The sequence below is a fragment of the Pteronotus mesoamericanus genome, unplaced genomic scaffold (genome assembly GCF_021234165.1).
Source record: "Pteronotus mesoamericanus isolate MK-2021 breed Mesoamerican mustached bat unplaced genomic scaffold, CSHL_Meso_final contig_116, whole genome shotgun sequence".
Lineage (NCBI taxonomy): Eukaryota > Metazoa > Chordata > Mammalia > Chiroptera > Mormoopidae > Pteronotus > Pteronotus mesoamericanus.
In genome coordinates this window covers 33,078,356-33,091,811 of record NW_026555027.1, presented here as the reverse complement: position 1 = coordinate 33,091,811, position 13,456 = coordinate 33,078,356, and the positions used below count along the sequence as shown (strand labels likewise).

The 13,456-nt window shown below is 40.6% G+C and overlaps 1 protein-coding gene and 1 non-coding gene across 3 annotated transcripts in view; both read left to right on the top strand.

Annotated features, from left to right (window-relative positions):
• SLC7A14 (solute carrier family 7 member 14) overlaps positions 1-13,456 on the top strand; it is a 99,540-nt gene that overhangs the window by 29,572 nt on the left and 56,512 nt on the right. Inside the window, exon 1 of one of the 2 annotated variants that reach the window (XM_054576987.1) lies at positions 2,684-2,723. The exons of the other annotated variant lie outside the window; for it this stretch is intronic. The gene's annotated coding sequence lies outside the window, so the exon portion shown is untranslated. Of the gene's footprint in view, positions 1-2,683; positions 2,724-13,456 lie in introns of those variants that run through there. 2 annotated transcript variants of the gene reach the window in all.
• LOC129077401 (small nucleolar RNA SNORA75) lies at positions 9,555-9,686 on the top strand. The gene has a single exon (XR_008529853.1). It is a non-coding gene; the product is annotated as a small nucleolar RNA SNORA75 (small nucleolar RNA).

Genomic DNA, 13,456 nt, shown 5'->3' with positions numbered 1-13,456 from the left:
ACCTCCAGCCCCTCATCATGTGGGGTTAAATGGGAAACACCCCACCACTTCATCCTTTGTGGCTGCTGAGATCACAGTGGTTCGGTGCATAGATGCGAGTTTGAGTACTTCATTATATTTTGCTTGAGCTTTTACAACCTGAAGAGAATTTTTATTACAAATTATTTATTTCCTTCTAGTTTTTCATCATATGAAGGCATTATATTGATTTTTCTTTAATGCTTGTGGTTTGATTTTTTATCTATAAATTCTACGTCAGTATAGAAATTGGTATAACCCCATCACATTTGTAATGCAATGTGCACTGTTTAAAAAGCTATCATTGAGGATAACAGTATTGAGGACCATTAACCAGTTTTCAGATCAGCCCCTCGTTACACACATGCCCAGTCACAACCATCATTTAATTATAACTCACGACCTTCTGCTTTTCCCCTCAGCATGTGAAATCAAAGGCAGGTAAAACCACAGCAATCCCAGCTTTCGACACTTCCCTAAACTCAAGCCTTCACCCATCAGGCCTCTGCCCTGCAGTTATAAAGATTTCCTTGTGAAGAGCTTGAGAGCTTTCCGTCTTCATTCTCATCCAGGTTTCCTGTGCCTCCATGGTTAGGTGAAAGGTGATTTTTGCTGATTGATCTTCATTTATTTTCCGCCCTGCTCATATTTAAAAAGTACAATGGTTATCCTGGACGTGACTGGGGTAACCATTGTTTATTCTCAAAGAATGCAATTTTCACATTACTCTTTAAGCCAAGTGACTTTCCCTAGGATGTCAGGTAGGGATAACAGTTAGAACTTTTAATTTCTGAGATCGTAGTAAGTGTTACACTTCCTCAGCTCAGGCTGAGTATGAAAACTGTAGAGGAACAGTCTAGAGAAGCAGACAGGGGACTGGCCTAGTGTTCAAGTCTGGATTTGGGGTGTATCATCACTTTAACTCTCCAGACCTCTCTTTTTCATGTAAGATGGGAACACTAATGCCTGCACTTCTTGCATAACTGAATGTGAAAGCATTTACACAGTGTTTTATAACATATGTCTACTCACTTATTCATTTCTGTGTCCTGAGTGCCACCTACTTGCCACAGGGCCCTGGCTTGATGCTGGAGACTCTGCAGTGCCCAAGGCACACACAGGCTGTGCCTTCATGGAGCTCAGAGATTAAAAGGGGCACAGACTCTAATGAATAATGACACAATTAATCCATTTATTACATGGACTGCTTAATGTATCAGAGATATCATTCCAAGACAGTTATGTAGATATACATCATTTTAAAGAGCTGCAAGGGTTGCTCATTTTATGTCTATTCAACAGTTAGTTGAATTTTCTTTTGATGGAAATTGAAGGCCTTCTCATTATTTTGTTTATGTAAACAATGTTACAGTAAACAAAATAATGTAAACATATATTTTGCAGACATTTCCATATAATCCCTTACCTTAAATTTCTAGAAGTGGAGTTACCAAATATATATATATATTTGGTTTGTAGAAATACGTATATTTCTAGAAAATATTCTAGAAAGTCATACACTAAAATAAAGTTCTTATCTCTAGTGGAATACAATGAGTGGTTTTGGCTTTCTTTTTTAGATCTCTCTAAGATGTCTGAATTTACAATAGGTATATATTGTTTTGTTTATGAGATGAAAAATGTTTTTATGTTCTTTAAAAAAAACAAAACCATCCACATCAGAACGTGAAAGCTACCTTATTTGGTTCATTGAGTTATTGCAGGAGACAGTAAGGAGGAGGGGCCAAGGGAGGAGGAGGGAAAGATGGAGATCCTGGCAACCTGGGGCTGCTAGTTGCTCCATCCCCGGGGACTACACTTCGGACACACTTAGAGATCCCTTAGACATCACTGATGTCAGGTTCCCACCTCAAACCAATGAAATACAAATCTTTTGGTAGTGAACCTGGACATTGTTATTTTTTAGAAGCTCCCAGTTGACTCACATGGTTCAAAATTATTCTAAGGGGCTACAAACCTCTGGGAGTCTAACTTCAGAGACCAAGGAGATCAGCACATCACCCCCCTGCATGTGACACTATTCATGGCTCAACAGCCTTCACCAGCAATACTAATTCAATTCCAGACTTCAGTGAGAAAAAATATTAATTGGACTAATGAAGGCTGATTCAAATTACCTTGCAGAGCCAAGTGTCCACCAGTGCCTCGCTTCTGATTGCTTTATGGGTGGGCACACCAGGGATGAGCATGGTTTGTCAGTGGGATTGCTCCAGGAAGTGGATTGAAGGATGATTGCTTGGGAGTAGAAAGAGCTGCTATTTAAAAGTGCAATGCTAGAATTCGTATCTTGAGAAATTAAAAAGTGTCTTGTTTTTTCCTTTCTCCTTCTCTGGTCACACCACCATGCGAACTTATCCTCTAAATGAGTCTGTGGAAATGAGAATACTAATTTATGTCAATGTTCTAGATTTTTAAGTACATCGGTTTGGCCGTACTGGCTTAGATCGATCATCATTTAGGGCCCAAGAAGTGCAGTGTGTGTCACAGGGGAATTGGAAGCATCAAAGAGACCCAAACACAAATGCCCTTTCTCTCCATTTTTTCAGTGTCTTAAAAGAGTCCTCCTCAGTCTCTCCACAAGCTGCTTTCCAGCAGACTCCTACTTTCCAGGTCATTGGAAATACTGGACTGCCCCCCCTCTACCAGGAAACATTAGATTCTGCCTCCTTCTGCCTGGGTGCTGGGTGAGTCTTCATCTTCAGATAAGAGAGTGGTAGTATTTTGTGATCAGGTGGGCAGTCTACTGTCTGATGAAGAAACAGGATTTCTTCTAATGTCAAAAAGGATTGCCTAGATGCTTTAAGCCTGGGTGCACTCATATTTGAATGTGGCTTTTTGTTGTTATTGAACCTAACTATTGAACCTGTCTATTTTCTCTGTTCGTGCCAGATAGTTAAAGCAAGATTTCCTATTCATGAGTCCTTAAGTCACTGAAGGAAGGTAGAGGAAGGCAAATCAATTAAATGTTAATCGTTGTTGAAAGGTTACTGGGTACAAGATACTGTGCTTGGCTCACCGTGGGTTGATATAAGGTTGGTTTATTCAAAACCATACTTCAGAAAAAGTGACAGTCTCCAAAACTATAAATAATTGTGTATTTTGTCTTTAATAATAATACTAGCAAATGTGAACCTAATTGAAAGACTTTTTGGCAGAGGTTACGGGGAGCTGGGACAATTTCAAATTAAATAATAAAACTTGAAGCAGATAACACTTTAGTACTTTTAAGCAAAGGCTCTTTTGATTATGTGGCATATATTTTGTTCTCAAGGATGAAAGAATTGTAGTAGATTGGAGAGAAGAATAACCGAGAGAAGCAACAAAAGAACAGTTTGGGATAAGTCCTTAAGAATGTTAAGAATGAATACACCACCTACTACTAAGTTAAGCTGTTTCAATTTGGTCAGTTAAGCTCTATGGGCCATGACTCACCCCCACACATGTAGCGTGATGTTCTGCCACAAAGTGCTGTTCTACTGTTACTGCGTTAATAATAGAGGAAAGGAAAAAGAGACTTCGATAGGAGTGAAGAAATAAAGATATGCTTTCTGATTCTGTTTGGAAAGAGGTGAAGAGCCAGGAGAGTGAACTGGTTGTGAAGGAAGGGGGACAGGGACAGTGCACCTCTGATGACCAGAGCATGTGGCTTTAGAGCCTGACATCCTGGCCCGCCCACATACTAGTTGTAGAGCCTTCGATACATGCCCCGAATTCTCTGACACCCAGCATCCTCTTCTGTAAAGAATACCGTCACTGTACTGATGTTATTTTGTAAGTTATTACACACAGACTCTACAGTTATGCTGTCTGATGTGATAGCCACTAGCCACATGTGACTATCTAAATTTAAATTAATTAAAATTGAGTAAAATTTAAACTCAGTACTTCAGTTGTACTAGCCACATTTCAAGCATTCTATAGCCACATGTGATTATGACTACCACACTGGACAGCATAAGGGCATTTCATCATCCCAGATAGTTCTGCAGGACAGTCCTGTCCTAGATGGTCCACTGCTCTGGAGCTACACTGCCTGGGTTCAAATCCCAGCTCTGCTAGTTACTAGCTGTATCATTTTGAACAAGTGCTTTAACTACTCTATGCTTATTTCCTCACCCTTAATTTGGAAAGAGTTAAAAATAATATCTCCCTCATAGGGCTGTTGCAAGAATAACATATGTAAATCAGTTAAAATCATGCCTAGTACATAGTAAGCATATGTAAGCGATGCAATTTTTTGGTGAAGTTTACCCAAAATACTCTATAGGGAGCCGCTGGCACATAGGGGAGCATGAACAAATATTTCTACCTCAAATGTGCAAACACAGAAGACAGAGAGGGAAATACTCTTTTTTAAGCACTGTGATTTGCATTTTAGACGTGTAACTATTTAACATCTCAGTTTTTAGCCTCATAATAAGAGATTCTCTTTTAGTCTACTTTACCTTTTATCCACTTGCAACAGAATAAACCTGAGAGATCAAAATAATAGGGGGCTGTTTTAATCCTGTGTTGTGCCTCAAGAGGAGTCCACCCCTGCCTATTTAGAGATTTCTCACTAACCAAATGGAATGGGGGTCCTGGTCAGACTCAGACCATAAGCAGGAAGGACTTATACTGTAAGCACTTGGCTATGACAGATGGACCCATTAAATATTCTCAATCTCAGGCTCTGAACACAGGCACTCATTTGTTGGGGTACCCTTCGGTGGTCCTGTATGAAATACAATTTGGCCCATTCCCCTTTCCCATCCCACTGGGTTCTTGAAAGATTGTGCTTCTTATAGACAGAAGTCCATGAGCTTACGGCTGTCATTGATGCAGAACATAGTAAAGTGGGCTCTTCTTGGGCTGATTCTAAACATCAGGCATCATGGACATTTATTCTAGAGGAGGCTTTAAAAAAAAGGTCAGATCTGGACTGGTGTCTTCTGGGGAAAAGGAGGAGGTCAAAGGCACCAGGACAGCAGGGCTACCAGCCTCACTCAGCAAGGGGACTTTCCACTTTCGACCTGAGCTTCAGATCGCAAAGAAGACAGCAGTCCCAGGTCAACTCCACGCCTGGGCCAGAGAGCAAAGATGACCAAACTGTCCTGACGGGCCCAAAAGTTTATAAACCATCTGACCATCTACCTTAGGGAATATTTATATTCTTGTTCATAAGTGTCAATCCAATGTCTCCCTTTTTTATGTTGAACTAAAGAGCAGTTAGTCACTTTTCTCCTTTTAGACCACTCTTTCAGCAAAGACGTCCCAGATATTCCAGCATCATGGTTTCTTGATGTTGACTCACACTAACACAGGGCTTCATCTAAGTATCATTGTGATTTTACTTAATGGTAGGCATGATATTAAGAACTAAAAATGTACCAGCAGTAAGGATCTTCTGGAGGGTGTGTTCTTCCTCTTAAAATTCCCTTATACTGAAAAAAAAAGAAAAAAAATCACAAGTTATTCCTGAAGAGTGGTAGGAAAGTACAACATAGCTTGCACATAACACACACACACACAACCCATAGCTCTCACTGCTGTAAGAGGAAATGACAGTGGTTCAGAAGGACTTGAACAACTGCATTGAATGCCTCTGACAGGTCAAGTGAGGGAGATGAGGGCTAAAATGCATTCATTGGCTATAGCAACATGGAAACCATTGATGACCTCAGCAAAAGGAATTTTGGTGGCTAGGAAGACATGGAAAGCCTAATGGAGATGGCTGATAGCTGGCAGGATATGAAGAAGTAGAGCCAGCCACAGCATGGCAACAGCTAAAGAGGGCATGGGGCTTGAGAGGAGGGATGTTTTTGCGTGTTTTTTACAATAAACCTGTTGAGAATAATTAGGATTCTTAGAATAGTCCATGAAATTACCAGAATTAGTTGCTTTTGGTGGAGGTCAATGTGGAAAGAAAGAAAACCAAGCTAAGAGAAGCCAAAGTCAAAGGACTGACATATTTGCTTTATGGACAGATTTTGTTTCCCACCCCCCAGTCGGGATGCTGGCCTAAACTTCCGTAGCAACTAGGAGAATCCCGCCCACCTCCAGGCTCCAGGTCATTCAAACCTGCTGTTAGGTTGATTCCATAATCAAATTAAAGCTTTCTCAGGGCCTGAAAATTGAATCCTCAAAGTGAATGGAATGGTAATGATAATGTCAGCTAATCTAATTCTGTGTGGAGAACAGATCCTAAAACAGTAGCATAGCGAAGATGCACAGAAGCATAAACACAAAACCAAGGATAGCTCTTCCTGGCCACAGACAGGTGCATGTTTTGTTTTGAAACTTTTTTTTCTTCTGATTTTAAAGGAATACATGCTGGCCACAGAAAAGATGAAAATAGAAATCATTCCTAAACCCACTGTACATAGAGCCATACTTAAAAATTTTAGTAAATAAATGAAATTATATCATACTTAATACACAATTATATTAGCTTTAATTTATTATGTCCTGAGTAGTTTTTATGTCCTTAATATTATTTTAGAATCATATTTTAATGTTTGTTCACTATTTTTTTCTTTGAATGCCCTATAATTCATTTAACTTTGTTCCTGTTTTTGAACACTTAGGTTGTCTCCAGTTTTTACCACTACAAATAAAACTGCAGTGGATGCTCCTGAAAAAAGAACATTTTTACACTTGATTATTTTCACATGATATGTTTACTTTACAAAAATATGTATGTCCATTCACATCCCACCATCAGTGTATAAAAGTATTACTTCTTTGACCCCATCATCAGCATGAGGATTTTTTTAACCTTTGCCATGTTAGTAAGAAAAAATGTCTCTTTTTATTTGGTATTTTTTTAAATATTTGTGATAATGGACACATTCTATTTTATTAAATATTTATAGTTGCATTAACAGTTGTACGTTATGGTGCTCTGTGGGGAATACATTTGAACTTAAAAGCTTTCAATCTGAGAAAATTTTAACTCAACAGCTTGGAAGCAATCATTTCTCAGTCAAATAGTTTGTAGGTTAGAAATTTATTTAAAAGTCCCCAGGTGATATCTGGCATTCCTGTGTGTCTTAGGGCTGTTGGCATCGAAGTGTGCTCTCCTAGCTTTCTGATTTGCTAATGAAGACATGTTGACAGCTGAGGAAGAAGCCCGCCTCCGGAGAGGAATTCCCTTGGGCTGTGGGTCTAGAGAGCAGCTCACAAACTCAGTGTAGATTCATCCACAAAGCAGACCTGGAAGCCAGAAATGAGGAGGGCAAAGCAGATCTCTAGTTTTAAAAATGTGTTACATTCCTAGGCTGCCAAAAGTCTGGTATAGGAGGTTTTTACTACTCCGCTTAGGTAAAAGACTGTTTAAGGTCTCCACAGAGCTAAGTGAAATGTCTACATCAAGAAGTACAACTCTAGCCTTAACTCAATTTTAATAATTTCATGTTGAAGATTTTAATATAATAATGTGGATTTTTAATTGTCTTCCCTTGACTTAATGAATGTAAAAAGATCAAAGATATAGAGAGATGATTTATTTATAATTACACTTATTTATAAATCATTTAGTTTCCCAATGAAAATAAAGAATTTTCTCATTTTTGAAATCTGAGACTTGGGCCAAATGATTTCTAAGGTTTTATGTTTTTTGATTCTGTGCACAGAGTAATTAACAAAGAAATTACATTGCAATAGATGTCTCAAGATAGCAGGGATTACTACAAACTGCTCTTATAAGTGATATGTTTTATAAAGAAATATTTTATGCCTAGCACTCTTTTTAACTATGGAGGAATCTTTTTTTTCCTACAAATATTTGTTGATTACCTATCTACAGTGTGCAGTCCCTGCTGTAATCACTAGGAATTCAGCAAAAAATCCCTACCTTCAAGGAGGTTATGGAGGGAGGATATAGAAAATAAAAACACAAAGGTCAAATGGCAATAAATTATTTAAAAATATAGGAGATATATAGATGATAGATAGATAGACAGACAGATAGAAAGAAGGAACACAAGGGGAGGGAGATGAAAGACAGGGCTACCTTTATCTCAAGTGGCAGAGGAAGGTCTCCCTCCATAGAGGTGACATTTCTACTGAGACCACAATCATGAGGAGAGAGACGTGCAAGGACGCAGGGCAAGACATTCCAGGTAGAGGAAACAAGTGCAAAGCCCCTGAAATAATGAAGGGTCAGTGTTTTTCAACAACAGAAAGGAGGTCAGTTGTGGATGAGCCAAAAAGAATGATGGCAGGAGGTGAATTCAGAGATGAAGTAGACACCAGAATGTGTTGGGCCCTCTAGGCCACAGTAAAGAATCTAGATTTTATTTTCTTTGTGGTACAAAACCATTTGTAGGGTATTGAGGAGATCCAAGCCCGTGAGCCTGAAACAATCTGGGCAAATTTAATGTATGCTGAGTTGGGGTTCCCACAGGAAATCACAGAAGAGGAGGCCCTTGTGGTAAACATACACTTAATGACAGACAGGACAGAACTGAGTCCCAAAAGAACATGAAAATGGTTATAGCTTCATGATAAGGAGGGGAAGAAGGTGAGAAAAACAGAAAAAAAAAAAAGACTAAGAGGTAAAAGCATTGTGGTGAGTAGGGAGACCTCCGAATCACACTGCTTGGTCACTTCGTTGTCATGCCTGTCTCCCTGGCCATCCCAGGAGCTCCTAGTGGGCACAGGCCATCGTCATCCTCTTTCTTGTCTCTGCATCTTGTGCACATGGTGCCAGACGTTTACTGGGGGCTCTGAAGACATTAAAGCAGATGGTGTGTGTTGAGAACAGTACAAGCCAAGAGTAGAGTGGGGCTGCTTATGTGGAGTCAAGCTTTGGTGAGAACTGAAAAGTTCATGCAGCATGTATGATGACCTACACTGATAAAAGGAAGATTCTGTCCACTTGTCTGTTTATTGCTATATCACATAAAAATGGCTGTTATCAAAACTTGGTCTACTTGACATTGCCTGACTTAAAATGCAGACTCTTTAGAATCGTAGAAATATCTTTTGGGGGCAGTGGAAGGGATCTCAAAGAAGCAGGTGGCCAATCACCAGAATAACTGAATCCAAACTTCAGAAGAGGCCTGCGTATGGGTTAAGACACAGTGAACAGAGAAAATAAAAGTAGTTTCAAATATGAGCTGAAACTCAAAGGCACAGAGTCGGGTATTCAAATTGCAGTTGTTGACTTGTGAGGGAGCATCTCACATGGGCAGCTCTATCTAGCACATCCAGGGAGAATAGTTTCAGGGGTGAACTTGCATAAGGATTTTCCTGAGCCATGCTGGGAAAGCCACTAGTTAACTATGTAAGTAAAGCATTAAGAAGACTCTTGGGATGGAGAAATTCCCACTGGGGCCATCACTAGAAGGAGCTTTGAGGAACATTTCACCACTCTTGTCCCTTCCCTCAGCTCCTAAGAGGAAGATATATTTTAAAGGAACAACCTAGCAAATACCTAATTTGGGGGATCATCCCAAGTCTGACGCGAGAGCGATTCCGTATGTAGAAAATGTAGGCAGCTTCGTTCACCTTCTTAGAAGTGAAGCAGTAAGTCCTTCTCATTGAGATCTTTTCTGTCAATCTGTGGCAGTCTACGGATTCACACAAGAAGAGACAATTCACAGAGCTAGCATTATTTTGCCTCCTGTCTTCAGAGGTACATTCAGCTCTTTTGTGAGACATGGAGAAAAAAAAAGAAAAAGAAGAAAAAAATGGAGCAGAAAGGCGTGGAGGTGAGGAGACCTGCCAGCACCTGGTGTGTGGCCTTAGAGAGGTCACTTCAGTGCTCGGCTCCAGAGCTGCTCATCTGAAGGTAGCTGACTGGATTGCTCTCGAAGCGTACTCTTGAGGAACAGTAGGAAGATATGGTTTGGGTTGGGGGTGGGGGGTGGTGTTTGCTTTTAATTAGGGATAGAATATTGGAGAGGAGGTTTGGAGAAAAGCTGAGCCAAGTTTTTTCAGAAAAAGAAAGAAAAGAGAGAAGTTTGCCAGAGAGTATGGACATACAAAGGGACATATGTCTAGAGTGGCTCTTAATAGGTGTGTAGGCTGGATAATGATCCCAAAGCTGTCCTTGTCTTAATCTCCAGGACCCGTGATCATGTCACCTTACATGATAAAGAGGACTGTGCAGAGGGGATTAAGATAAAAATCTTGAGATTATCCTGGATTAAATAGCTGGGCCTGATATAGTTACAAGGATCATTACAAGAAAGGGGCAGGAGGTTAGAAAAGAGAGATGTTATGCTGCTGCCTTTGAGGACGAAGAAGGAACCACAAGCCAAGGAATGCATGTGGCCTCTAATTTCCAGAAGCTGGAAAGGGCAAGGGAATAGATTGTCCCTTAGAGCCTCCAGAAGGCACTGAGCCCTGCAGACTCAGGACTGTAAGACAATAACTTTGTGTTATTTTATACTAAGTTTATGATCATTTGTTACAGCAGCCACAGGGAACAGACACAGCAGGGATTTCTGTGTGGTATGGGATAGCATTTCTCCATTTTTGTCTGGAAGGCTTCAGCAAAGTATACTTACCCCTCAGTATCTCAGGAGTCCAGCTGCAGTTTCTCTCTGGAATATGATGACATGCTGAGACTGGCATCCAGCCCGAGTGGGTGCAGGTTGGCTTCTGGAGGCTGAACAACACTTAAATCAATTACATGTGACATGAAGATGGTGTACTAGGTGATCTCAAACATCCTATGATTTCATTATTTCATAATGTCCTCTCAGATCACACTTGGGGTGGGGAGATAAGAATTTTTGTACAAAAATCCACCTTAGGCATCACATATGTATGCCCTTTGTAATTTGTAGCATTGCATTAACAAAGTAAGTCATTATCATATTTTTTTAAATGGGAAAATAAAATCCTCAGTGAGCCCTGACCTACTCAAGATCTCACCAAAGCTAAGGGCAATACCTGAGGTCTCTGATTCACTGTCATATGCTCACTGTATGATGGTGCACTCTCACCTTTTACAGTGTTAACTTTAAAAATCTGCGTGTGTTTTAGAAGTGGCCTATGAGCTCACCATATTTCCTAATAACTTTTGCTTGCAGTTGAACTCCTAGTAATTGGAATGCTTGGGAAATATGTTCTAGCTAACTTTTCTGGCTAACCAAATGTGAACCAGAAGAAGTATCGTTATACTATTCTTCCTATCCAGAGGTTTTCCAAACATTAATGGCTCGCTCTCCTACCTTGGTACAACCAGCATGGCAAAGAGCGTTTGGTCCATTTTCATCAATCACCAAGTCTCTGTGTCTCAGCCATCATGTAGGGCATTGGTCACTGTTTCAATGCCTACACTAATAAGCTGCTTTGTAGTTTCTAAACCACATCCACAAGCATCATCTTGTTAAATCTTCATGACAACTCTACAAGGTAACTATTAATACTCCCATTTTTCAGATGAGAAAACGGTAGCTCAGAGATTTTGAGACTCACCCAAGGTCACACAGCAGAGTGAGGGCCTAAGCCTCAGTGCTCTGCTCCAAACCCAGCGTCTCTGTAGGCATAGGCAGTGTGGCCCTGGAACCTTCCCAGCCCTAGGATTTTCCCATAGATCAACCACGGTTCCAACAGGAGGCAGATGGCCCATGCAAATCCTGTATTTTGAAGAAAGTGTGATAAAAATAACTATATTATACAAAGGTGCAGGTAGAGCAATCATGAGGCAAAGTGTATTTCTGGAAGCACCACACTCTGCCTGAAAGGGCAAAAGGAGAGAAGAATAATCAGGACTCAGAGAGAGATGGCTGTGTGGAGAGGGCCACCTGGCAGGAGCCATGGTCTTTAGCGGATGGACACAGTGACCCAGCAGAGGGAAGCTGAAGATAAACAGCGAGCCTCCCTCTCCTCACTCTCCCTATTGCCTGCTGGTGCCTCCCATTGACCAATCCAACCAGAGGGCCAGGGAGCCTTGGATGTGGGCCATGCCTGGCAGCACCCCAGGACACAGCTAGAAGGTGAGTGAAAGAGAATCCAGAAGAACAAACAGAGGCCACTTCCACCCCCTGAAACTCTGTTTTGACTAAATTCCTGATATCCTGTATCTAATAGTAATTTCTGGCTTGGCTACAATAGCCACAATTGAGCTAAACACATAGTAGGAACTCATTAAATACTTCCATGCAATGATTTATTTAATAGAATGTCTTAGATCTTTTACAATGGCATGCAAAGATTAAATGATTTTCTTGTGTGATTTGCATCCTCTAAAAGAAGGCTTTCCAACTGGAATCTCATTAATGGGGCATTTTTTATTTCCTTGGGCTCTGGTTTTGTGATTTTTATTTTGTTTTGGTTTTTTTTTTTGGTTAATATTACTAAATGCTCAATGAATAGCCCATGATGCCATGCAGGGACCTGTGATCTTGGACCTGCGATGAGGGGAGAAAAGAGTGAACAGAAACGGCAGGCTGTGATTTCCTCCCTGACTTGGGGGTTGGAGGATAAAGGTGGGATCTCAGTGCTAAATAACCAGATCTCTGAGCAAGCCTCCCTCGCTCCTCCTGCTTAACTAGATGCCAGGGATTCTCTGGAAAGTGTTTTCACAACAGTTTCTGCCAAATAAACACACAGATGATATTCTCACCCCCTGGAGTGTTGACAAACAGAGAAGCAGAATGGGAAACTTTTGTAAGCACAGATATTGTCCCAGACTAAGTAACAATCAATGCTCGTAAGGTGTTTTGGGTTTGTTTTTTTTTAATTATTTATTTCCAGCAAATAAATTTAGAACAACTCCTTACTGTTTTGTACTGCTGGGTGTCAGAGGCAGATTAATTTTGGATTTATACTGCTTGTTAAAGGAAATCAACATTTATATCTTTACAGAATTAATTGTGGAAGTACAGGAACCAACACAACAGAGCCTCTTTAGGTTTATTCCTCGGATGCATAGACTTCTGCCCATTCCAGGGAAAACAAAAAAGCCTCAACACAAAAATGCAATTGTTTTGCCTAGAACATAGCATGCTTATGATTCCAATTACTAGCATAGCTTAATGAGATAAGTTATATAATTGTCACAGCTATTCATATCCTCCATTATAAGAAAAGCATACAACCTCACCCTTTGCCATGTGACCAAAATGCCTCCTATTCTAAGGGCATGTAACGCACCCCGTTAACTGTGGGCTTGGTCATTTGACTTACTTTAGCCATTGGCAAGTCAGGGGAAATGTCACTCCCAAACAGAAGCAGAAGAGGCATTGAGCACATTGCCACTAGTCCTTGTTCCTGGTCTGCGCAGGAGAGAACGGGTCTGTCCGGTAGGGACCGCTCCTCTAGCCTGAACCCCAGGATGTGCAAACACAGACCCACAGTCAGGAGTGAAGAAAAGGCCCAAAGCCAATCCACAGCCTGGAACAGAGTCTTAGCAAAAGATAAATGTCATTGTTGTGACATATTGAAACTTGACATTGTTACTGTAACAAAAGCTGGTTAA